The sequence below is a fragment of the Arachis duranensis genome, chromosome 2 (assembly GCF_000817695.3).
Source record: "Arachis duranensis cultivar V14167 chromosome 2, aradu.V14167.gnm2.J7QH, whole genome shotgun sequence".
Classification (NCBI taxonomy): Eukaryota; Viridiplantae; Streptophyta; class Magnoliopsida; order Fabales; family Fabaceae; genus Arachis; species Arachis duranensis.
In genome coordinates, this window is record NC_029773.3 from 81,144,852 (window position 1) to 81,159,439 (window position 14,588).

A 14,588-nucleotide genomic window follows, 5' to 3' on the forward strand; every position below is an offset into this window, starting at 1 on the left:
AATTGAAGGACTAGCTCTCCTCTGTCAACATCAATCACAGCTCCTGCTGTGGCTAGGAAGGGTCTTCCAAGGATGATGTATTCATCCTCATCCTTTCCAGTGTCTAGGATTATGAAATCAGCAAGGATGTAAAGGCCTTTAACCTTCACTAGCATGTCTTCTACCAATCCATAAGCTTGTTTTATTGACTTGTCTGCCATCTCTAATGAGATTTTTGCAGCTTGCACTTCAAAGATCCCCAGTTTCTCCATTACAGAGAGTGGCATAAGATTTATACTTGACCCCAGGTTACACAGAGCCTTCTCAAAGGTCATGGTGCCTATGGTACAGGGTATTAAAAATTTACCAGGATCTTGTTTTTTTTAGGTAAAGTTTGCTGAACCCATGTATTTAGTTCACTAATGAGCAAGGGATGTTCATCTTTCCAAGTCTCATTACCAAACAACTTGGCATTCAGCTTCATGATGGCTCCTAGATATTAAGCAACTTGCTCTTCAGTTACATCTTCATCCTCTTCAGAGGAAGAATAGTTCTCAGAGCTCATGAATGGCAGAAGGAAGTTTAATGGAATCTCTATGGTCTCTATATGAGCCTCAGATTCCTTTAGGTCCTCAATAGGGAACTTCTTTCTGTCTGGGGGACGTCCCATGAGGTCTTCCTCATTGGGATTCACGTCCTCCCCTTCCTCTTTGGATTCGGCCATTTTGATTATATCAATAGCCTTGCACTCTCTTTTTGGATTCTCTTCTGTATTGCTTGGGAGAGTACTAGGAGGAGTTTCAGTGATTTTCTTACTCAGCTGACCCACTTGTGCCTCCAAGTTTCTAATGGAAGACCTTGTTTCATTCATGAAACTTAAAGTGGCCTTAGATAGATCAGAGACTATGTAATTGCTAAGCTAGAGGGGCTCTGCTCAGAATTCTCTGTCTGTTGCTGAGAAGATGATGGAAAAGGCATGTTATTGCTAAACCTGTTTCTTCCACCATTATTAAAGCCTTGTTGAGGCTTTTGTTGATCATTCCATGAAAAATTTGGATGATTTCTCCATGAGGGATTATAGGTGTTTCCATAGGGTTCACCCATGTAATTCACCTCTGCCATTACAGGGTTCTTAGGATCATAAGCTTCTTCAGAAGATGCTTCTTTAGTACTGTTGGATGCATTTTGCAATCCATTCAGACTCTGAGAAATCATGTTGATTTGCTGAGTCAACATTTTGTTCTGAGCCAATATGGCATTCAGAGCATCAATTTCAAGAACTCCCTTCTTATGAGGCATCCCATTACTCACAGGATTCCTCTCAAAGGTGTACATGAATTGGTTATTTGCAACCATGTCAATGAGTTCTTGAGCTTCTGCAGGCGTTTTCTTTAGGTGAATGGATCCACCTGCAGAATGGTCCAGTGACATCTTAGAGAACTCAGATAGACCATCATAGAATATATCCAAAATGGTCCACTCTGAAAGCATATCAGAAGGACACTTTTTGATCAACTGCTTGTATCTTTCCCAAGCTTCATAGAGGGATTCACCATCTTTTTGCCTGAAGGTCTGAACATCTATTCTAAGCTTGCTCAGCTTTTGAGGAGGAAAGAACTTAGCCAAGAAGGCCGTGACCAGCTTATCCCAAGAGTCCAGGCTATCTTTAGGTTGTGAGTCCAACCATGTTCTAGCTCTGTCTCTTACAGCAAAAGGGAAAAGCATGAGCCTGTAGACTTCAAGATCTACTCCATTAGTCTTAACAGTATTATAGATATGCAAGAACTCAGTTAAAAACAGATAAGGATCTTCTGATGGAAGTCTATGAAACTTGCAGTTCTGTTGCATTAGAGCAACTAGTTGAGGCTTCAACTCAAAATTGTTTGCTCCAATGGCAGGGATTGAGATGCTTCTTCCATAAAAATTAGAAGTAGGTGTAGTATAATCACCAAGCATCTTCCTTGCATTGTTGTTGGGTTCGGCCATGTCTCTTTCTTTTTCGAGATTCTCTGTAAGGTTTTCTCTGGATTGTTGTGCTTTAGCTTCTCTTAGCTTCTTCTTCAGGATCCTTTCAGGTTCATGATCTGCTTCAACAAGAATGTCCATATCCTTGCTCCTGCTCATATGAAAAAGAAGAGAACAGAAAAGAAGAGGAATCCTCTATGTCACAGTATAGAGATTCCTTTATGTGAGTAGAAGAAGAAAAGAATAGAAGAAGGAGGAGAAAATTCGAACACAAAGAAGAAGAGAGGGTTCGAATTTTTAGATGAAGAGAAGTGTTAGTAAATAAATAAAATAAATAGAAAAAGAGAGTTAGAAAAGATTTTTGAAATTGATTTTGAAAAAAGATATGATTGAAAAAATATGATTGAAAAGATATTTTGAAAAAGATTTGAAAAAAAATTAAAAAGATTTGAAGAATTTAAAGATTGAACCTTTCTTAACAAGAAAGTAACAAACTTCAAATTTTTGAATCAATCACATTAATTGTTAGTAAAGTTTTCGAAAATTATGAAATAAAATTAAGAAAAAGATTTTGAAAATCAATTTTTAAAATTTTCAAAAAATAATAAGAAAATTAAAAAAGATTTGATTTTTGAAAAATATTTTGAAAAGATAGGATTTTTAAAATTGAAATTTTGACTTGACTAACAAGAAACAACTTATTTTAAAATTTTTTGACTAAGTCAACCTAAAATTTCAAAATTTATGAGTAAAATAAGGAAAAGATATTTTTATTTTTGAATTTAATGAGGAAAGAGAGAAACACAAAAATGACTCAAAACATGAAAATTTTGGATTAAAACAAATGTTGCATGCAAGAGCACTATGAATGTCAAGATGAACACCAAGAACACTTTGAAGATCAAGATGAACATCAAGACTTATTTTTGAAAAATTTTCAAGAGAGGAAAACATGCAAGACACCAAACTTAGAAATTTTTCATGTTTAGACACCATGCATGAGTTTTTCAAAAAATGCACAAATTTTAAAAACATGCAATTGACACCAAACTTAAAAATTGACACTAGACTCAAACAAGAAACACAAAAGTATATTTTTGGTTTTTATGACTTTAAAAATTTTCTAGATTTTTCAAAAATTATATTATTTTTTTAGAAAAACGAAAACAAATAAAAAATTTTGAAAGATTTTTCAAAACTTTCTGAAAACAAAATAAGAAGAAAATTACCTAATATGAGCAACAAGATGAACCGTCAGTTGTCCAAACTCAAACAATCTCCGGCAACAGCGCCAAAAACTTGATAGACAAAATTGTGACTCATACTTTTCACAACTCGAACAAATCCTAGAAATGGCTCCAAAGACTTGGTGCACAATACTATGGTTCACACACATTCTTCACAACTTCGCACAACTAACCAGCAAGTGCACTAGGTCGTCCAAGTAATAAACCTTACGTGAGTAAGGGTCGATCCCACGGAGATTGTTGGTATGAAGCAAGCTATGGTCATCTTGTAAATCTCAGTCAGGCGGATTCTAATGGTTATAATGGTTTTCGAATATAAAGACAAAAAAAAACATAAAATAAAGATACAGATACTTATGTAATTCATTGGTGGGAATTTTAGATAAGCGCATGAAGATACTGTGTTTCTTCTGAATCTCTGCTTTTTTAATGCTTTCATCCAATCATTCTTACTCATTTCCATGGAAAGCTATATGTTGGGGGGATCACCGTTGTCAATGGCTACCGTTCGTCCTCTCAGTGAAAATGGTCCAGGTGCGTGGTGCACGAAATCACAATCACACTTTTGTAATTCCGCACAACTAACCAGCAAGTGCACTGGGTCGTCCAAGTAATACCTTACGTGAGTAAGGGTCGATCCCACGGAGATTGTCGGCTTGAAGCAAGCTATGGTTATCTTGTAACTCTTATTCAGGATATCAATAATTCTCAGGTTTAATTGTGAAAAGTAAAAGAACATGAAATAGATACTTGTTTTGCAGTAATGGAGAACAGGTTGAGGTTTTGGAGATGCTCTATCTTCTGAACCTCTGCTTTCCCACTGTCTTCTTCTTCATGCACGCAAGGCTCCTTCCATGGCAAGCTGTATGTAGGGTTTCACCGTTGTCAATGGCTACCTCCCATCCTCTCAGTGAAAATGTTCAACGCGCTCTGTCACAGCACGGCTAATCATCTGTCGGTTCTCAATCAGGTTGGAATAGAATCCAGTGATTCTTTTGCGTCTGTCACTAACGCCCAGCCCTCATAAGTTTGAAGCTCGTCACAGTCATTCAATCCTTGAATCCTACTCAGAATACCACAAACAAGGTTTAGACCTTCCGAATTCTCTTGAATGCCGCCATCAATTCTAGCTTATACCACGAAGATTCTGGTTAAGGAATCCAAGAGATATTCACTCAATCTAAAGTAGAACGGAGGTGGTTGTCAAGCACACGTTCATAGGTGAGAATGATGATGAGTGACACGGATCATCACATTCATCAAGTTGAAGAACAAGAGATATCTTAGAATAGAAGCAAGCGTGATTGATTGAAAAACAGTAGTAATTGCATTAATCCATCAAGACATAGCAGAGCTCCTCACCCCCAACCATGGGGTTTAGAGACTCATGCCGTAGAAGATACAATAAGAAACGTGTAATGTGTCATGAGGTAAAGATACAATGTCAAAATATCCTATTTATAGTGAACTAGTAACCTAGGATATACAGAAATGAGTAAATGACGTAAAAATCCACTTCCAGGGTCCACTTGGTGTGTGCTTGGGCTGAGCATTGAAGTTTTCATGTGTAGAGACTTTTTCTGGAGTTAAACGCCAACTTTTGTGCCAGTTTGGACGTTTAACTCCAATTTTTGTGCCAGTTCCGGCGTTAAACACTGGGAATTCTGAAGCTCATTTGCAACGCCGGTTTGGGCCATCAAATCTCGAGAAAAGTATGGACTATTATACATTTCTGGAAAGCCCAGGATGTCTACTTTCCAACGCAATTAAGAGCGCACTAATTGGGCTTCTGTAGCTCCAGAAAATACTCTTCGAGTGTAGGGAGGTCAGAATCCAACAGCATCTGCAGTCCTTTTTCAGCCTCTGAATCAGATTTTTGCTCAGGTCCCTCAATTTCAGCCAGAAATTATCTGAAATCACAGAAAAACACACAAATTCATAGTAAATCCCAGAAAAGTGAATTTTAAATAAAAACATACTAAAAACTAACTAAAATGTACTAAAAACATACTAAAAATAGTGCCAAAAAGCGTATAAATTATCCGCTTATCAGTGCGCTGTCACCGCACGACTAATCATCTGTCAGTTCTCGATCATGCAGGAATAGGATTTACTATCCTTTTGCATCTGTCACCACGCCCTACAGTCGCGCGTTTGAAGCTCGTCACAGTCATTCAATCCCTGAATCCTACTCGGAATACCAAGGACAAGGTTTAGAATTTCCGGATTCTCAAGAATGCTTCCAATGGATTCTAGCTTATACCACGAAGATTCTGATTAAGGAATCCAAGAGATATTCATTCAAGCTTATTTGCATGTAGAACGAAAGTGGTTGTCAAGAACACGTTCATAAGCGAGAATGGTGATGAGCGTCACATAATCATCACATTCATCAGGTTCTTGGGTGCGAATGGATATCTTAAAATAAGAATAAGCGTGAATTGAATAGAAGAACAATAGTAATTGCATTAATACTCGAGGTACAGCAGAGCTCCACACCCTTAATCTATGGTGTGTAGAAACTTCACCGTTGAAAATACATAAGAATAAGGTCCAGGCATGGCCGAGAGGCTAGCCTCTAAAACGTGATCAAAGGATCAAAAGATAATCCAAAGATGTCTAATACAATAGTAAAAAGTTCTATTTATACTAAACTAGTTACTAGGGTTTACAGAAATAAGTCTAAGTGCAGAAATCCACTTCCGGGGCCCACTTGGTGTATGCTTGGGCTGATCTTGAGCTTTACACGTGCAGAGGCTTTTCTTGAAGTTAAACGCCAAGTTGTAACGTATTTTTGGTGTTTAACTCTGGTTTGTGACGTGTTTCTGGTGTTTTACTCCAGAATGCCGCATGGAACTGACGTTGAACACCAGTTTGCGTTGTCTAAACTCGAATAAAGCATGGACTATTATATATTGTTGGAAAGCCCTGGATGTCTACTTTCCAACGCAATTAAGAGCGCGTCATTTGGAGTTCTGTAGCTCCAGAAATTCTATTTCGAGTTCTGGGAGATCAGAATCCAACAGCATTAGCAGTCCTTTGTCAGCCTCCTATCAGATTTTTGCTCAGGTCCCTCAATTTCAGCCAGAAAATACCTGAAATCATAGAAAAATACACAAACTCATAGTAAAGTCTAGAAATGTAAATTTTGCATAAAAACTAATAAAAATATCCCTAAAAGTAGCTAGATCCTACTAAAAACTACCTAAAAATAATGCCAAAAAGTGTATAAATTATCCGCTCATCAATAGGGACAACAATGGCCCAAGGGATTTAAAACCTAAATTCTTTGAGGTGGTTGACGCGTTTTTTGTGTATGTCTTCAACATGAAACCGTTTAGGTCTCAAGGGGTATCTAAATGTCCGTGCTATAAGTGTCGGCTGACTAAGTGGTTAGGACCTTTAGATATAACACTTCACCTCTACTGAAATAGGTTCAAGGATGGGTATTGGATGGGAACGAAACACAGAGAAGTGAATGAGCATGGAGTTAACCACGTTGAGGGTCGATTGACGAGGGTCTGGGTGGTTAGAGAACCAAATATGGAAGAAATGAATTGGGAGGATAAATAAGAGAGATATAGTGAGGTTTTTGATGCATTAAGTGTTACTGATACAGAAAATATTGAACAGGAGCCTAACCCGGATGCAAAGAGCTTTTATCGTCTATTAGAGTCTATCACGAAACCCTTGTACGAGGGATCTACTCATTCAAAATTGTCCGCATGTGTTAGAATGATGAGTATTGAGTCCGAGTCAAACTACACCAAAGAGTCTTTTGATAAGTGGGCCACTTAAGGGACTAGTGGCATCCCTTGGAGCCACTATGAAGCAAAGAAGTTAGTTTCGAAATTGGGTCTAAATTCGGTGAAAATTGATTGCTGTTTGAATGGTTATATGTTGTATTACAAGGGGGATGTAGATCTAACTACTTGTAGATTTTGTGATGCACCGAGATTTCAAGTTAAGAGAGAATGGATTGGTAAACGGCGATAAAAAAGAATTCTAAACAAAGGGATGTACTACTTGCCGTTAATCCCTAGGCTAAAACGATTGTTTGCATTGATGAGTTTGGCTCCTCAGATGACCTGACATAGTAACAACAAGAGAGGTGATGGTTTTATGACGTACCCGTCACATGGAGATGCTTGGAACCACTTTGATAGGGTCTACTCTACATTTGCAAACGAGCTCAGAAATGTTAGATTAGCTTTGTGCTCTGAAGGGTTTGCACCAAATTCTAATTTTGGTAACTTATACTCATGTTGGCCTGTAGTGATGACTCCTTATAACCTATCTCTCGAAATATGCATGAAGGACCCATACATGTTCCTAACTTGTATCATACCTGGTCCAAGCAATCCAAAAGCCAATATACTATCTTTCTCATCTAATAAAAACTTCATTACACTGAAATTTTCTTATTTATTTAATTATATCATAAGTTATTCCAATAAACAAATCCTGAGACATCATTGAATAATTTTTCCAGTTGGTTCATAGATACGTCAGAGTGCATCTAGTTGACACAACAGATTCAAAACTACTTGCACTGAATAAGGGCACAAACTACTCGATATACAATGTTAGTGGATATCGATTCTAAATGGTCAGTTGAAAAGAAAATAGATAACACCAGAGTCTGGGTTCGTAGGGATTCAGGCCGTAGACACTCTGATTGGTATGGTGTGTTGCACAATATAATTCAATTAGACGAAATATAATTCAAGTTCGCGACAAAGAATACGAAAGCACAAGGACTGCAATATCATTGAAGTAAATGTGGCTAGGAAATATAGGCACTACGATCCTTTTATTCTACCTCAAAATGCACTACGTGTATACTATTTGCCTTATCCAGAGTCATGCAAGTTTTGTTGGGTGGTTGTAGTTAAGATTCACTACAACAATTCCGGCAGATAGCGGCAGAAATTTTGCGGCGGTTTTATAAAACCACTGCAAAATGGTAACCTGCAGCAAATATAGCGGTGGTTATTATTGGGGTTGCAATCAGGACTACATTTTGCAGGCTTGTATTTAGCGGCGTCTTTTCGAAAACCACCGCTATATATACCGTTGGTTGAGTTATTATGTTACATGTTGCGGCGGTTTTGTTTAAACCACCGCAAAATACGTATTACCACATATTGCAATATTTTCTTTAGTAATAACCATCTGTGTATAATATAGTTAAGTAAACACTACTATTTTAAACTACATATGTTTAAACTATTGTTACTAAACTCGTAACACTTATTTTACATTCTTTTTACGTAAAAAAAATTCACAAGTTAAATAAGTTATATATGTTAACTCATGTGAACAAATTTACCAATAAAATTTTTTTGTTTACTTTATTGGCATTTAAATTTGCATTCAAACATGGATATAACAGAAGAAAATAAAATCATACTCAGAACTAATTAAAAATCAAACATTTTCTAAAAATAATAATTATAAATTTTTTTATCAAAATTAAATACTAAATAGAATAAAAATATTTTTATATGAAAATCAATCAATCATCTGCATACTATCATGGTTAATAGATTCAATAATGCTAACTGGCCAACAAAATATAATGTTTTTGGCAAATATTTCACTAAATTTAAATATTAAAGACAAAATTCTGAATCTTAGTAAATATTTTTAGAAAGTATTTATAATTATTATTTTTTTATTTATGATTGAATGTACTCTTTATTGAATTCATTATGGATATTATTAAATGTACTCTTTATTGTAGTCTTTATATACTCTTGGATCATATATAAATAGATTTAAATTAATTCGATCTACTATGGTAAAAAAGTTAATTCGAAGCTGACCCATTCGAATTACTAGGGATGTCCTAGCGTGCATAATTCGAATCACCCTTATTCGAATTACCCTAAGACTACATGCAAGCATAATTCAAATTGGACAAATTTGAATTACAAGCATTACTACTAATTCGAATAGGACTAATTCGAATTAGTGCTAGTTTGTCTAATTCGAACGAGACTGATTCGAATTACATAAGAATGTGGTTTTGGGAGATCCTGGTAATGTTTTCAATTTGGTAGAATTATGATTTGATTTAATTGTGCATTTTACCTAAGAGGAGTGCTAGGGAGCCAGCAACTTTTGTGTTTTGTAACCCTCAATTGGCCATCAATAGTATTTTTAACGGTGTGAGATCACATCTAATGGTGGGAGATCACTCACTTTTCATTTGATGGTTAAGTGCTGGCCACAAAACACAAAAGTTGCTGGCCTCCTAGACTTTTCCTTATACCCAATATATAAGGTGCCTATAATAACTATGATTAGATATAAAGTATACAACAAAAAATTGTGTGGCAATATATAATTATTAGCGCTATATACATCGAAGAGACATTTGGCTTGGTGGTTGATACTAGTGTTCTGATCACCCTTAGGTTAGTTGTTATGGATGATGACATCATTGACCTTAGGGTAGATGACGACACATTACCACTAAATGATGATGATCTTTAAGAAGAAGACGGGATTGATGGAGACAAAGAAGAAGAAGACGAGTTCGATGATCAGGAAATTACGTTGGAAGAAGAGGACAATGAATGTAAACATAGTTCCATCTTTTGATTTTCGTTATCAAATTTTCGTTTCATGTTTACATTTTGTATATTTGATGTTTTACATCATATAATAATCAATGTTTTCAAATAAAATACTAATTTATTCGATGTTAATTAAGATTTGACTATCAATTGTTAATTATTGGGGTACATTATAGATTGAAAAAAACGAAAAAACATATTTACGCTACCGACACAAAATTCCGACGGTAGTGATCATTCATATTTTAAAAAATAATAAAAAAAACTTTTTCCGTCGGATTTGTCTAACAGTAAAGTAGCGCGGAAACTCATTTTATGGCGCCAACGTTACCGTCGAATTTTTTCTGTCGATGTTACTCAGATTTCTTGTCCATAAAACCTGATAATCCGACGCTAAATTCAGCGTAAGTTACCAGCGGATCTCAAAATCTGATGGTAAATATTTACTGGCGAGATTTATACCATCGGATTTAATCCGACAAAAAATATGCCGATAAATATTATACCAACATATTTTTTTTCGCCGATAAATCCAATAGTAATTAGCGATTTTCTTATAATGATAAAAGATAGATAAAATAAGATATATATTTTAAACTAATTACATATAATTCTATATTCCAAAACCTAATAATTAATCATCAATTATTTTGATGTATCAAATTTTATAGTATATAATAATATAATGATATCAAATTATTTATAAAACCATTATCATGAAATTATTTGTCCTAAACATGTAAATTAATAAAAGGACAAGAGCTTGTTTTGAGTTTCAAAACTTAATTATGTATGTCTTTTTTTTTCTTATGCTTATTTTTTTTGTTAGAGATCATAAAGATTAAACTTTAAATCTTTTAGTTTTAAAAACTCTAATGTTATAATATAAAATATTTTATTTTAAAATTTTAAACTAATATAAATAGAAGTAGATAAATAATTATATATCTAAGAATCATAAAACACTGTATTTTGTTAGTTGTTATGTACTTATAGCTAGCTAATACAACATCAAAAGAGTTCTTAAAACACTTGAGAATTGGATAACTCCCGACATAATGTACAAACCTTTGGAGACATTGTAAGCACGTATATAATTTGTCGAATCCGCTAGTTCAAAAAGCAATTTGAGACATATGAATATTCTTACTTATCCAAAGCTAATAGAAGTGCATTTTGATGAGTAGGATAAAAGTAACTAATAATCATGGCAATCATTTTTTCATCGAACTTAATGATATATATTATGAGTACATATATAATAAAAATATTATATTAATTTATATTTCACTTTTTATTATCTGATAAAATTTATACGAATTCAGTTTAACTGATATAATAATTCATATTCTGTTTATTAATTAATGGTACATAAATTAAAGTGTCATTTAACATAATATCTATTATCTAATAGTGTATAACATTTCTTTCTTATCCAAGTTTCTTGTTTTGATCGGAAATTTATCTTAGAGTGATAGTATAATTAAGCACGTGTGGTTTAATAGCCAATAAACAAATAGTAAACAAAAATGGTTCACTAAAGTTTGAGGATATGTCTGCCACTAGAAACAAGAGATAGAGGATATGTTCAGCAAGATTATATGGTGAAAAGTATTTTTAAATATTGTGAAAATGATTCTCTTTATTAGAGTAAAAGTCAACCAAAAAAAATATTATATGTAATAATATATGTATTTTCTATTAATTTAGTAAAAATCTTCAATTTTAATCCAATTTTTTCCATTACCAAATAAATTTTCATAAAGTTTCCACCATGATTATAACTTTGATGAAGTTATTAGTTTCTTTTGCCTCAGTGTTCTTTTGATGCCTTGATGAGTGCTCTTATACGCTTATACTATAATAATATGAATTCGATTTGGAACGAAGAGAGTTGATTTTTTTTTACGTTAATTATGTTATGTATATATTAAAAATTAATTATTAAATTAATTATTAAATTAATTATTTATATAAAATAAATGTTAAAATATAAAATATAAACGAAAAAAATATGAAACAATATATGTATATATATATAAACAAATAGATAATCATAACTAATTTAATGACTGATTTTTTATGCTTTTCATAAATGAATTTGTGAATAGGCCGGTAAAATTATATTATTGTGTCAAATTTTTGAAAGGAAGAAAGGAGAATACTTCTATATATGATAGTCTTTCTTTCTCATCTCTACTTTTAAAACCATAAACAGATAAAAATATTTTCCTTCCCTCAATGTTTTTCCTCCCTTGCTATGATTATATTTGAATTGGCATCGTTTTTCAATATGAAAGAGAAAAAAAAAACACTTTCGTTTAAATAAGAAAGAAACTTACTTTTATGTTTTATGAGTTCTAATGTATTTTTTATATGTAATTTTAATCGAAGAAAAAAAATTCTCTCTAGTATTGAAAGGTTAAGTTTTCAACTTTTTAGAAGTAAAATTTTCTCCTTAAAGCTAATAATACTCGATTTTTTTAAAAAAAAAGTTTTAACAAAACATTTTGAAAAACTATATTTAAGATACTTGTCTTGCTAGTAAGATAGTTTATGCTCGTTTGCTTGTTTAAGTAAGTGTTGGAGATTTAAATTTTATTTTCTATATACAATAATTTATTGGTCAATAATAAATATTTAAATGAAATTCTAACCTGCAATAAATAGTTATTCCTGACAAATTAGGAGATATAAAGAAACTAAAAAAATTAAGCTTTTCTTTTCAATGTTTTGCTAAAAAGAATCATTTTTATTTATTATTTCAAGCAAATTTATAAGTAGTTTTATGATTATAATATTTCTGTAATAGTGTAATATATTCCAAATCAAAATAAGAATTTCTTTAATTTATTCTGAAACACATCATGGAAACTTGTCCAAAATCAAATGCAACCTACAAAAACAGTGTAAAAATCAGCAATGAAAACCATTGTAAAAATACCACAATAATATTGATGAAAATTAAACATTGGTTTGGAATGATTAGCTCTCCAATTCTGCTAGGGAACTAAAAGGGGTTCAACCAACTCCTGTCAATTTTTTAATGAGTTAGACCTCGAAACTCATTTTAATAAAAATAAGTTAATATATATGGATGTTTTTTCTACTAAGTATCAGAATGTTTTTTTTTTCATACTAAATGGATGTTCTTTTATATATTTTTCGAATTTTTTTGTATTGCAAATGTTAATATCTCTATTTCTTTAAAAATTTCATAATTTTTTAAAAATTTTATAGATATTTAATTATTTTTGCTAAAATATAATTGGATATTTCTTTTGTTAAGTATTAGGATATTTTTTTCATATTAAATAAATGTTTTTTTATATTTCTGTAATTGTTTAAGGACAATTCGTGCTCCACTACTCTTTTTGGCTAAGATCAAGTGTGTAGTTTATAGTCTCAAGAATGGCGAAGGAACTTGAGAACAAAGCCAAAGAGGCATTCTTGGATGACGATTTTGCCCTCGCCACCGATTACTACTCTCTGCCGATTTTCTCCATACTTTGGTCCTCTGACTCTCTTTATTCTCATATTACTCCCTCTTCTTTACATCTTAAGGTGCTTGTTTTTCTTTAAGATGGTAAAGGCCGAGTTCTTACACCATGTAGGGGTTAATTATCTCTTCGCACCATGGGTCTCGTGGCTCTTGCTTTTTGAATCGTCATCCTTCATGACACCCAAAACCGTCCCTTACCTGGTGCTGTGGTGGTTGTTCGTGGTCCCTGTGGTGATGCTTGACGTGAAGATCTACGGCAGTGGTTCACAAAAGGGAAGAGGTTCTTGTCGACGGTAGTGAATCCGACGAGACAGATGTCGGTGATAGAAGAGGAGTGGGTTGCGGTGGTGATAGAAGAGGAGTGGATTGCGGTGGGAAGGCGGAAAAAGTCTGACGATGAGAGAGAAAAGTCTGTGTGTGTGATTGTTGGAGGTGGGTAGGTTAATGTGAGAGAAAAGAGGAAGATTTTTATAGATTTTAATTAGGTTTATTTAATCAATTTTAAATTTTTTAAATTTAAAATTTAAAATTTTAAAATTAATTATTAATATAATTATAATTAATTAAATTGTTCTATTCTTGACTGATTTAAAGTTAATTCATATACTTTTCCTTAGCTCTCCTAATAACATTAATTACCATTCTTCACTTATATTCTGCCTGAAAGTAAAAATTGATGAGCATAAATTTTACCACATGTGAACCACGTGACTAAATAAAATGAGATAAAAAAAAAAAAAATAGAAGTAATGGGATCTAAAAAGACGATGGAGAACCGTGACAAGATTTGCTTGCTTTTTTGTTGAACATGATATGAATCCCATTCATGTGCCATACAATGTGGTTGCCACGTAAAGATGATAGCAATATATATGAGAATCATAGATAGATAGGGATAGTACTAGTAGTAGTAGTGATGATGACCCATTTTATAATGTGGAAATTAAATGTTGTAGCAACAAAATAAGAAGCTCATACCTATCAATGAAGCATTATCTCCATTAAAGTTCTATCACATCTATCTATGGCAATAATATTGCCACACATTGACACATACACCATATTGTTCTAGTATGGGACATGATGAATATGTGCAATGCTTGATAATGTTCTTGATCGAATGATATTGATTGAACAACCCCAACTGTGTAATTTTGTGGCAGACAAGGATTACCTACTTGTTAAGCAGTTAAGCTATGCGTCCAATTCACTACTTCTACTTTATAGTAAGGTTTAGTCATTCATTCCATAAACTCACAAATTTAAAAGTTTAATCAATATTTAACTAGAGTTAAATTAAATATAATAAAA

General features: G+C 33.2%; 1 non-coding gene across 1 annotated transcript; it reads left to right on the top strand.

Moving 5' to 3' along the window:
* The first annotated feature begins 1,464 nt into the window (after positions 1-1,464).
* Positions 1,465-1,572, top strand: LOC127745400 (small nucleolar RNA R71). The gene has a single exon (XR_008006589.1). It is a non-coding gene; the product is annotated as a small nucleolar RNA R71 (small nucleolar RNA).
* Positions 1,573-14,588: the final 13,016 nt, after the last annotated feature.